This window comes from Struthio camelus, chromosome 4 (genome assembly GCF_040807025.1).
Source record: "Struthio camelus isolate bStrCam1 chromosome 4, bStrCam1.hap1, whole genome shotgun sequence".
NCBI lineage: Eukaryota > Metazoa > Chordata > Aves > Struthioniformes > Struthionidae > Struthio > Struthio camelus.
The window spans coordinates 7,808,177-7,821,073 of NC_090945.1; the positions used below are offsets into that span (position 1 = coordinate 7,808,177).

Sequence of the window (12,897 nt, forward strand, 5' to 3'; positions counted from 1 at the left end):
ATTGATCTTATCTGATTTTCTTTGATTCTTTTCTCCACTAGGGTCCTTTTCAGAAAAACATCCTGCTGCAACCTTTCCTGGTACATGAAGTAACTTACAGAAAATGATGTTGCATTATAAATGCTCTCTGCAAAGATCATATAGTAATATGAATAACTTGATCTGCCAACCACTTCTTACAGTGGGCTTCTTCCTACTACTTTACCTTTTCTTGACTTTTTAAACAGCTTTGCTTACTTGTCAGCCTTTGACCTGGTCTGTGAAGAATTGAAAAATGTGGCCATCACAATACAAATAAATGCTAATACTAGTAAATGTTCCATTTAAGTCAACAGTACTACAACAGACAAAAAACCCTACAAATTCTGCCTTGAGGAGCGCCTACCCTGTACTTCTAAGATAATATGGATGCAGTCGAGTCAAACTACGACAGGATAGTGCAACCCCAAGGATGCCGCTGTTCGGCTGATATAATTCATCTTCACAAAACCTCATGTGTTTTATTCCAGCTTGGTGAAGCTGGAATAAAATTCCCATTGACAGTGAGTGCAGAGCTGCCTGCTTCTCTCTGCACCAGAGTTACCAAGGCATTGGTGAGAATGGACTCTCGGGAGTCTGGAGATAATCACAACTGTGTTAACTTTGGTTGGAGAATTGTTTTAAAAGCCCACATAATTCAACAATAGTGTAAAGGAAGCTCTTGGAATTTTAAAATGTATCTTTAACTTCAGGGAATGGTCAAATGGAGAAATGAAGAAAAGCATGCAAACTCTGGCATACTCAATATAAAAGCACAACACGGCAGACCCCAAACATCTCATTTAAACTTGCCTTGGTACCAGGCTGGAATGTAGCAACCAGGATGACAATTTTTAGAGGTAGGTCTTCTGAGAGTCTGGGAAAAACCAGAACAAAATAGTGTTAGTGAACACAGAGATAAACACAAAATACCGGAGAAGGGTTAGCACAGCTTTTGTCCAGGGAAGTTCTGGCTCAGGGCCTGCCAGCATTCTCTGCAGGAATCAGTGCATGTGCAGACTTTGGCAACCCAAGTGGAACGGGCACGCGGGCTCCCCAGTGGAAACGAGCAACGCTCATCCCTGCAGACTGTTGAAGAAACTTGGGGGAGGAGAGATGATTCTCTTGTAGGAGAAGAATAATTAAAAGACTGGAAATAGAAGATAAGAAGAAATGGTCACTTCTCATATTGGAGAGAGCTGATTCAAGTGCCATGGAGAAAGGTACTGGGACCTATGCTATTTGACACGTAGCCAGTCCAGAAGGGGAAAGCTTTGCTCTGCACAATCTGAGTTATATTAAAGGGAAAAAGTCTTGTTCTCTAAAACTCATCAAATACCATACAAGTACTGTAAAACACATATCAATCAAGTCTCCCACCAGTGATCACAGCTGGAGGAAACTGTTGGGGACAACTTAAGTCGTGGGACAACTATAGGTTCCAGTGCAAGAGCAGAAGTTTTCCTACAAAAAAGTAACGGGCAAGGTGGAACGAACTCCAAACTAGTGAAAAGCTCAGGGTTAGACAAACAGATTTTGGCCTTCGTCTTGAACCATCTCTTACGCTCAAGAAGAGCAAGACGTGAACTCCCTGCAGTGACCGAAGGGTGCTATGCCAGAATCCACCTCAAGGTGGAGCTGTGGACCTGCGTGGGCCCACAGAGACGGAAAAGGATTAAACAGAGCGCTACCCACATTTTTTTCCCCTGTACAAATATTTGCAGTTAGTAACACCAGGTCTGAGCATTTCTTACCTCGTTTTTATTTTTCAGAGAAAACTGTAGGAGGACAAAGCTCAAAGTGGGTTCCTGGGTGCAGGATGTTTCACGTATAGGTGCTATTGTGCTACTGGTCTTTCACGTGCTTCCTGGTCAAAAAAGACACATGGGGGAAAAAACTTGACCTCATAATTGGATTGCTTTATGAAGCACTGTAATTATATTTTATTACACTGCATTGTACTGTGGCATCCTAGGGCAGAAAAGAGGGAAGGAAGGAGAAGAAAAATGTAAGGAGGGTGGGGATGGATTTGGATGCATGTCTTAGATACACTCTCCGCAGTAAACTTGTTAGCCAGCTGGCTGTATCTGAGAAACCATATTTAGCATCACCCTAGCTAAGGGGTGCCTGCTCTAAATTAGAGGCCATGACAGTAGATGCGAAACAGAAAATAAGGCCACCCTCAGGGAAATGAGCAGATCTTCCTGGGTAAGAAATAACAAGAGCAAAGAAAAGGCACAAGGTGTCCAGTTTGAGTCATAAGCTTTGGTTCAATGACAGAAGAGGTTAACTGATGCTGGTAAAAGAAGCTGAAATGATACCACAGTTTGCTGCTTGCTTGAAGTTGTTAGTGAAGCACTCGCAAAGAGAAATTCCAATAATCCTAGCAAAGCCAAATGTTATTAAGAAAAAGAAACGTCTAAACCTGGATCCAAAACGCTGATTCCTGGACAAAACAAGACATGGGTCTGTCCATTCTAGCCCCTTCTTTCATAGATGCAACAAGGTCCTTCTGCCATGGTTGCAGATAGGAAAATATCATTTTTTAACTTTGGAAAGAATGCGTTCCTGGCCTGTGAAGAGACAAAATACTCTTGCCCTCAAATACTATAATGACGTATATAGGGCTGCGCTCTTATCTGCTGGATCTATCAGCACCTAAAATGATTGGGATGCTGGGGCACTGCAGGTCTGAGGAGGCATGTCAGCACTCGATCACCTGCACCTATGAGCATATGAGGTATAGATTTTATTTTTCCTCCTGGCCATTGTCCTCGGCAAATGATCAAATGGACAGCAAATAAAATCATTACGTGACAGGTAAGGGAATGATGCTAGGACAAGTGCTAAGAGAGGATTCTATTGAGAGGACTTTACTGGATTGGGACACCTCCTCCCCCCCCCCCCCCGCCCCCACCATCTGTCATGCATCACTGTTGCTGCTGCATGACACTTCCTTAGTAATATGTGTTTCTTATCAGTTGTTATCCATACAGATGGTCTGATAACTTCCAAGGCCAGATAAAAGCACCCCAAACTGCTACAGTAAAACACTACATGCACAAATTCCAAAACAGACTTTACCTGCATTGAAAAGAGAATGGTCAAATAGCAAGTAAACAACTTGCTATTTCCTGAGTGATTTGTCTACGTGTACAGTAACTTGTTCCTACTGGTTACTTTTAATGCAATATCATAAATGATGCCATTTCTCATTAAATAAAATATGAGCAGCTCTAAGTTACCAGTTCTGAAAATCACATACTTGTATGATTATTTTATTCCTGTTCAAGGCAATCCTTAAGAACACAACTGAAGTTCATGTTTGGACATTGTACTGGGGCAAGACCTTAAGATACATAGGAAAACTTTTAAATAGGCTGTTCAAAATCTGCCAGAGAAACCAGCCTTTTATTCTAGGTTTTCTTCTACGTTTCTCACATGCACATCATTGGCAACACTTGTGATGCTCCCAAAGTGCCTTGCTAACGTGCTATTGTATCTTCTTCAAAAATAGGTACTAAATCAAAATGGGAGGGTGGGAAACACTTCTTAAAGTTATTGTGCATGATGTCGGGATGGGGGGCGTACTTGTTCGTTCTTTCTTTTTTTCTGCTACAACAGTAAAGGCAATTTCCCTACAGAAAAGTGAGTAACGGTTGTTAATGGTAACAAGCTACCTCTATGTAGCACCTTTCTTTTGGGAATGTGAACAAATTAATCCTAAAACTCAGACTGGTGACAAAAGTATTATCCTTAAAAACCCAAGGAATGGTGAAATTAATTGATAAAGGTAAATGCTTTGAGACTTAAATGTACCTGGCTTAGAGAAAGAATTGGAGACTGCACTCTGAAAACCACACTGCTCTCAAGCTTTTAGCAAAACCAAAGGCATTCATAATCAACAACCGGTATGAACAACTTTGGCTTTTGTGCCTTGCCTGAAGTGGCACAGACTGTTTATTGCCCACACCTATACCTGACTCAAAGGAGGTCAATGGCATCTCTGGGGATGCTACTTAACGTGGGTGCAGTAAAATAGCATAGTTTTTCGGTCGAGACTGTGAACAGTTACTCATGCTAGTGTTCAGAGGATTCATTTCAACTCATAGAAATGAAGCTGACAGGACGGACAAACCTTGATCCTGAATCACTCAAGTCACTAGGAAATTTTGCCACTGGTGATGAGGGACATAGGATCAAGCCCAGCGCAAACATATGTGACTTAAAATCCCTTCAGTGTCTGGCACTGAGCAGGTAACTTCACGTAGCGTAGTAGTAAAGGACTGTTTACACTGAGAGGCATGTACTGGATACAGGTCAAATACAGCACTACTTCTCTACAGTCTGGTTGCCATTTGAGGATGGAAGGTAAGAAATTCAGACAGGTCCTCATTGCAATCTGCTAGAGAATCACTCACTTTTGATTATGTGCATTTATTTCTAGTGTACAAAAGAAAAAATTCAGTTGTTATCCTCCTAAAACATCCCTTTCTTACCAGTTTCTACTCAGATAACGCTTGATCTCAGGCCATTTGAAGTAAAAGACTCCAATGGACTTCAATGTTTTCCGAATCAGATCAGTTTTTCAGACTTGCATCTTCTGAAACAGGATAATTAAACTTCTGATTTCAAGAAGAGTGGTGAACTGTATGCATGTAAAAGGAAATTGATGTTGCAGGAATGGCACTAGCAGCGAGACTTTAGGCATAACTACAATCCAGTCATGTAATTCTTTGGCACTTAGGTGCCTGAAACTTCCACTGTGTTACATACCAGAAAAAATCCTGGTAATGTTAACTTAAGAGATCTTGTTAAGGCATGTGAGACAAGGAAAAAAAAAACCTCAGATTTCACAAGACAGAAGTGTGACAGGGAAACTACCCCAGTGACTTCAGTGGGGTGAATAAGACCCTTGCAATCCCCCACAGCGTATTAGATCAAGCAATGCAAAAGGAAAGTCCTTCAAGTCCGAGATAGAAATGTGATCCCCATCAGCTTCTGGCAGGAAATTCAGCTTTCAGCTGTTGTCTACAGCTAGCATTACTATACTAACAAGATAGGTGGAAATGAAAACCAGTGTGTCAGCTGTAGCGGAAACTCCTGTCTCGAGGGTATGGAGCAAAACCATAATCCAACTTAAATACAGTTTCCTGTGTTAGTTTCATTGTTTGTGACAAGCAATGAGGGTGAAATACGTTGCTTGATTCCTTCTCAGAGTGTTATAAGGGAGATTTCTTTCACGAAGAAAGCAAGCCTTTGCATTTCTAAATTATTTTGTTTCCATTTAGTCATTGTACTTCCATAGTATAGATTTTGTTTCCATTTTAAGGTGTTAAAATGTGCAGATAATAAGCCCATAAGTTGCATATCTTCAAGTAGAATACGCAGAATGAAGGTGATGTGTCTTTCAAAGGTGTTCTGGATCACAGTTTTAAAGTCTACTTGCTTTACTTTAAAGTCTACTTCAAAGTCGCATATCCTAGTTCTGCAAAAAAGAAAATCCAGTTTCATCTACATTGCCTGAGGTCTGTACCTGTTGTGTCTAAAAAATGTGCCAATACTTGATTTAATCATATAGCCTATGGCAATCCTTTACTCCTGTTTTATTTTAATAAACCATATAAACATTAAAAACCAACAAACAAACAAACAAATTGCCTAGTTCTCATGGCTTTGGAACCTAACTTTTCCCCATCCTGTATACTTCAGAGTGTTTCTTTTTCTGAAACTCCAGTAAAGAGCTTCATCTATCTAATGTACTCCTTATTGCCATGCTAACTCAAATATATCTCCTAGGAGACAGGCAGCTTCTATCCGGGCAGCTACACCATTTTGCAATAAGGAAGCTGGGCACAAAGGAATTAAAGCCTAAATCCTCAAAGGTATCTAATTTGCTCTGGAATCACCTTTGAGGATGACAATCCTCTCTGCAGATCCTGGCGTGACTATCCCACAGCCACAAAAGTCTACAGCAAAGAACTGGACTGAGGTCTCCTAAATTCTAGGTTAATGCTTTAGACATGTGATCATCTTTTCTTTGAGTTTATCAATCTTCCACTTTATGTACATGCAATAAGTCTCATTTACTTGCTGACTTTGTCCTGGATTATTTTTATATTTTTCCTTCGCAAGGGACTCACTTTAAGCTGAAAATTCCTAATAGGGTCATGTTTTCAAATGGGCACTTCTAAAGTAAGATACCTAAATAAACTGTTGTGGTTGTCACTCACACAAATATGCAACAATTTCAATAAGAGTTATAAATACAAAGCAGACATGAAAATCAGGCCATTTAAGTGTGCACATATGGATTCAGGTGGATAGCTTCAAATACCAAAGGGCATGTTTAAGATGACATCCCATATCAGATACACACTATATAGAAAATATACTTGCCTATATATTCTTTTTGCAAAGCCATTATAGACCTTTGGAGAGCCTTAGGCAAAATGTCCGCATTCAAATACCCACAAGGAATAGAAGATTCTGATCTCAGCTTTGTGATTCAGGCCTGCTCTCTGTTACTTGGAACAACAGCAAGTAGTTGTTGGTTGTGCAAGAACGCTTAAGGGTGTGGAAATGCTACATTCGACTAGGAAGAGCTGTGGCTCAGCATGTGTGCAGTGTGCAGAGCACCTTTAGGCTGAGTCACTGCTAGTGTTACTCATTTTTGCTGTGGCAGTGTGCAAAAGCTCTGCTTCAAATGAGTAGCCCATTATTCTAGATATTATTCAGGAGAAAATAGGATTCTTGCTATCCGTTGCCAGAGTCTTATAAATCATGCTAAGTCCTGCATCAAATGCTCTAAGATGTGGTCAGGTAAGCCGCCAGCAAGTGCTAGGTTTCTAACCCTGCACGTGTGCACTCTCCATTATTCCTCACTTCTATAGTGCTTGCTATCTGCTGACTTTATCCACCTACTGATCCTCTTCTGGGGACAGATGATTATTCTGAACTCAGTAATGGGCCACAGCAGGTCCTTAAGCTGAAAGGTGGTGAAATGCTGTCTGCTCAAAGCAGAAGCATTCTCACTTGCTAGAAATGTTACAATGCTGATTGCAGCTTCTAGGCAGGAAGCTACTCTACTGTCCTTAAAGAAGGACCACTGCCACTCGGTTTCAAAATGACAGTGTCCTTGCTTGCACGCCATCAGTGCAGGAGTAACTTCTTACACAAAACTCTCAGGCTGACCCTGTGTAACCGAATGAGATTGCAACATGACGTGAATATGATTTTATCGTCTTGCTGGAACTCATTGCAAAGTTCCTGCCTTGAAATAAAAGCCTGACATGAAAACGGCCTTTGAATGTCCCCACAATGAATGATTCACTTGGAAATGAGTGATGGCTGGCACAGCTGTTTCAGAATGGCATCCCGAAAAACAGCAAAGATGCAATGTCACTGTTCTACCTTTTGCAGATATACGTCACCAGGAGAAATATTCAGAGTCCAGAAGAAATAAGGCACGTCTGTCAGCAGTTGTTGCTCAGCTCAGGCAACAGCTGCTCTTCTGCAAGCAACGTGCTTCTTTACTCTTTGCATTAGAGCAGCCATGTGCAACATAAAGCTCCAGTTAAAAAATATAGTTGTGATAGTGCTTGTAAACTAGTTATAACAACAGTTTGATCTGACTGCTTCCTGAGCAGTACTGCATTCCTGATATGCTCCCTGGTTTCCGTCGACGTTAAGGGATTCAGCATATTATCAGAGATGTCCAATACTTCCTTAATTCATACCCTTTGCTGCTAGTGGGAGGAGCTAACATGACTGAACTTGCCATGAAATGAAGTGCCCTATATGTTAGTAAGGCTTAAGTAATACAGCTTTCCTTCTATTATAAAAATGTCATTATGGCTTGTCTTTTTAAACAAAGCCTTATAATTTATCTGATGGTGCCTTTACTGCCTTAGAACAATCAGGGCTAATCCATCAGCTATTACCTGTCAACTAATAAACACTTCTGATGCTTCACACAGTGGATTCCAGTAAGTAATTTTCTAGGCTATGTCATTACAACTAAGGATATTGTTTGAGGCATACAGCTTTGGGGAAGCCAGCTTAAAAAGTTCCTACACCTTCCTCAGCCCTGGCCACTTATTCCCATCCCTACCTTGCAGCTTTTCCACCATCTCAGCAGTTATTTCACTACCACTATCATGCAACCACAGTATAAAATGGACTCCCCTCAAAAAATAGAAAAGGATTACCCTAAAAATAAAATGACCAGCACTGCACTGAAAAAAAAAAACTATCTGTAATAATGAGCACCTCAGAAATCTCAGTCCATTCCTATTCCCAGATGTCAAAATAAGTCCCCAAATTCTGCATGGAAACTCTGATTTGACTGCATGTTACTGAAAAAAACTATTCCTTTCTGGATTAATCTGTCCAAAATGTGGTACAATAGCACCGTAACTGATGATTATTGGGGAATATCTTTGATTCTGAGAATAAATAAGGAGAGGCCAATAAAGAAGGACTCAGAGGAACTCACCATGGTACGGGACTACTTGTCCTAGTGTTCTGCTTAAGCACTGAAACGTAGTTTTTATTGTCTTCAGAAGAGAAGGTGTTCCTTGGCTCCCTGAACTTGTGTCACTGGTTCACATCTGTACTGTCGACAAATCACGTGAGTGCTTTAAAAGTCAGTATGAAAGACAAACTTAAGTGCTGTTATACACTTTGCAACAGATAATGTTTTTCATCTGGAATTTCTTCTTGTGAATGATTACCAAATTCTTTGGCATTTCCTTTAAGACTAGGCTGTGAAAAGAGTAGGACATGCATTGGCTTATATGGCGTTATGTTCATTCCTTTTACAATATGCTACGTGAGCTGAAGCATGACACACAATTTTTAATTAGCAAACTCGTAAGCAAGTATCACAAAACTGACGAAAAAATAAGAACTACTGTGATAAGAATGACTGTTTCTCATGATAGAAGCGTTTATGACAAAGCAGCACAGAATACATCAGCTTTTTCCTTTTGAATTTATATTTCAGTAGACAGTGCTTCAACAGCTCAAAGATAAACTGAGCTCCATCTTGAAACTAGGCATAGAACACTAAAGATTTCAATGAGGCTTCCCTAGCGTACTCTACAACTCTTTTTTTTTTTTCCCTTCCTGTCCAATTCCATACCTTGAAGTTGAAGCCCTATTACTTACTGACTGTAACAACAAAGGCTATGAGTCCAAGTGTAATCTGTAGCTATTTTCCTTTCTCACACTTTCAAAAACACTGATGTGAAAGGTGAAGAGTGACATGCAACTCAGCAAGTGCACATCCTGCTCGTTTTGCAACATTAGCTGGAAGGAAATTGTTTTCAAATTCAGGTCTAGTAACAATTCACTGATCAAAAATACAACTAAATTGTAACATCCCCTTAAGTAAAGAGCAAACAAATGCTTAATGTTGAACCAATAATTGCATAGGGTTTAGTAGTATCCAGTGGCTGTACAGAATGAGATAAAGCACTTGAATTACTCTCACTGCTCCTACTACGCAGAACTAGACAATTTTATTATCTGCAATACTTTTCCAAAGTGACCTTCATTTCACAGAGAAAACCTATATTTTAAAATTCAGAGAGATGCAGTATGGTTGCTATAGCTTTATAGCTCCAGAAGTATAAGTTGACGCTTTCACCAAGTTAATATAATTATAAATAAGTACCTGCTTATTTAGGCTGGACAGTCAAAGGGATTTGAAAATAACACTAGGCAATTACTCTTTTAGATGCTATTGCTCAAAAAATGTTTATGTCCTTACTATAATAGCTCAACGAGCCTTCTATGCTCGAGTGACATGAAGGACGTCACTCTTGAAACACCACGGTCCACCTGTGATCAGTACCAAATTTGCTTTGAATATAAAAGTAACAATAGAACTTGTATACAACAGGAGACGTGTTAGAGCACTCATGTTACGTGCGCTATAAGATCCTGATCTTACAACATACTAGCAGGTTCAAGCTCTGAACGTCATGAATTGCTAAAGTAACTGTCATCCCTTACTGCTTTGCCAGCTCTAATGAAGCACCAGTTGTTACAGGTGAAACTGAGTCATGGAGCCAGGTTTTGGCAAAAATTTGAACAGAATATTTATAATGGGGCTTCCTGCTGGCCTGGGAAATGTCCCTCTGAGGTGATCCTGTTATCATACCAGAAAGATTATGCTATCATCATATATCATATTCGGGCAACCTTGATTGCAGCAACCACGAGATGGTGGAGTTCAGGTTCATGAGAGGAGGGAGCAAGGCAAAAAGCAGGGTCAACAGCCCTGGACTTCAGGAGAGCAGAATCCCATGGGACTCTTCTTGCTTGGAAGAATCTCATGAAGATCATTTGGGAGAGAAGAGGAGTCACCAGGGTCAGGTAACCTGGGAGGACTATAGAGACACTGGCTGGGCATGCAGGTATAGGTTAGGAATGGCAAAGCCTACCTGGAGTTCAATCTGGCAAGGGACATGAAAGGCAACGAGAAAGGCTTCAACAGGTATATCAGCAGCAAAAGGAGGACTAAGGAAGATGCAAGCCGGCTGCTAAATGGAGGACAGCAACTTGTGGCAGAGAACACAGACAGGGCAGAGGTACTCAAGGACTTCTTTCCTCAGTCTTTACTGGTAAGACTGACCTTTAGGAATCCCTTTCTCCTTAGACCAGTGGGAAAGTCTGGAGTATGAAGATAGCTGTGGTGGAACAGGATCGGGTTAGGGAACATTTAAACAAACTGGACGTGCAACTCCATCTGACCTCCTGGGAGGTACCCATGAGGGCTGGGGGAGCTGGCCAATGTCATTGTGAGGCTACTCTTGATTATCTTGGAAAGGTCATGGTGATCGGGAGGGGTTACTGAGGACTGGAAGAAAGCAAATGTCACTCCTATCTTCAAGAAGGGCGAGAAGGAGGATCTAGGAAACTGAAGGCCGGTCAGCCTCACCTCAGTCCCTGGGAAGCTGATGGAGAAAATAATCCTGGAAACAACTTCCAGATGTGTTAAATACAAGAAGGTGACTGGGAATAGCCAGCATGGATTTATGAAGGGGAAATTGTGCTTACCTAACCTGATAGCCTACTTTTTGAGACAGACAACAGCAAACATCAAAGTAACATGGTTTTGTTCCCATGTCAGCTTCAGAAAAAGGGAAAACATTTTTAGCTGTGATGATAGATTTAGTACTGACATCAGGAAATGGTGAAGTGAGGAAGTTCTGTTTTTCAGGGCTATGTTACAAATGAGGAGGGAAGTGGTGAGCATACAAAGTTGCTGCATTTATTTGTTACCAGCTGTGAGGGATCCTCAGTCTACAAGGTTTGCCTCGTCAGCCTTCCAGAGTGGTGGGAAAGTCAGAGCACTTTAGGATCATCTCAAGGACTCCTAGGAAGGAGATAATGAACACAAAGGAGAAACATTCATCTCTGTGTGCCTGAAGTCCTACAAGACTGGCAAATTTGTAGTGGATTTGGTGTAACGGAACTTGGCCAAATGCCTCAACTAGAGTGGTATAATTGGAGTACATGAGAGCAATCTTTGCAGGAGAAAAACTTAAAACCTCACCTTTAAAACCTCATCAAAGCCAACAAGTAGATGTAAACGTAATGTCTAACCAGGACAAAGGGGTCTTAGGTCTCTTGCTTTTCTCATTTCCTCTCTGACAATCAGCGTGAAACTCTCCTGGAAGACATCATTCCACCCAAGGAGTTATTGCCCTCCAAAACTGCAGTATTCACGGAGATTTTGCAGAAGCAATGGAAAATGCTTTCTAAAGAATTGTGTGATTGATAGGATCAACCTTACGAAAGACTGTCAGCCAGTGTTCGGTGCAGCGCACCACTTCAGAAATGAAGTGATAAAAGACATGCTGGGATCAAAGCTCATAAAGACTCTAGCAGTTCCCAGTGGTTATTACATTTAAGAAGAATGGGGAGGGATATGGTCTTGTGTAGGTGGTAAAATGTTCAGCTCAGTGACTATCCCCAATGCATACTTTATGCCCATAATGGATGGTTTCCTGGTTAACTGTATTAGGATCAGATATCTCAACAAGCTGGACTTAACAAACAGGTATTGGAAGACCTTCAGGAAAAAAGTGCTAGGCAAAATCTAATTCCTGAGTGTATGATTATATCTTTGATTTACATTTAAGGTTCAGATTTTTTTTCCTGGTTTGGGTTTGGCACAGACCACTAATAGCAACACAGTTGTTTATACCAAATTAGAAGTGAGTAGATTGCTGTATTCTGATTACATTACTTTATATGACAGCAAATTAGCTCTGGGCTAGAAGTAAAGGAAAGAGTAATTTTCACATCTTACATTGAATCGCAATGACAAATATTTTTCCTACAGTAAATGGGGTGAAGATGTCTTCTGTTCAAAGATCTTTTTCAATAACAGCCATGGTTGGAAGCTGGATCCTGCTGGCAAGAGCAGCTATCACTATCTTTTGCAAAGGGCTGTTTTCTTATACTGATGCTAGAGAGCTTTGCTGCAGTTAGAGAAGGAAAGGCATTACTACATAATTCAAGGGAATTCTTGAAATTTGGGTGCTATTTCAGTGATGAAGAACTTTTGCTCTGGTCCTGTGGGCAGTTTCTAAGAGCAGGTCTGTTGCACGTTAGAGGGCATGAGAATCCAAGCCTGGAAAGGGCAAATGCTGAAGGATAATACTGAAGAGAGGGTGGGAATGGTGGAGGGAGATTAGGGCTTTCAGAACTTCAAGAAACACCTTAGCAACTGACAAAGGCATAAAGCCTCCTGCAATCCTAATCATGACAGTTTAAGCTAGGTCAGAGCTTGGTTGATGATGGCTTGATAAAACATCAGATCCACAGTCATACTGCACACAAATCAGTCATGCATAAGTAAGA

The 12,897-nt window shown here is 40.8% G+C and overlaps 1 protein-coding gene across 3 annotated transcripts in view; it reads right to left on the reverse strand.

Moving 5' to 3' along the window:
* RASSF6 (Ras association domain family member 6) overlaps positions 1 to 12,897 on the reverse strand; it is a 152,591-nt gene that overhangs the window by 30,559 nt on the left and 109,135 nt on the right. For 2 of the 3 annotated variants that reach the window (XM_068940931.1, XM_068940930.1), the window contains 2 exons: positions 1,773 to 1,885; positions 832 to 895 (listed from right to left, as the gene is read on the reverse strand). The gene's annotated coding sequence lies outside the window, so the exon portion shown is untranslated. Of the gene's footprint in view, positions 1 to 831; positions 896 to 1,772; positions 1,886 to 2,443; positions 2,592 to 4,517; positions 5,507 to 8,515; positions 8,785 to 12,897 lie in introns of all 3 variants that reach the window. The other variant, XM_068940929.1, reaches the window with a different exon arrangement.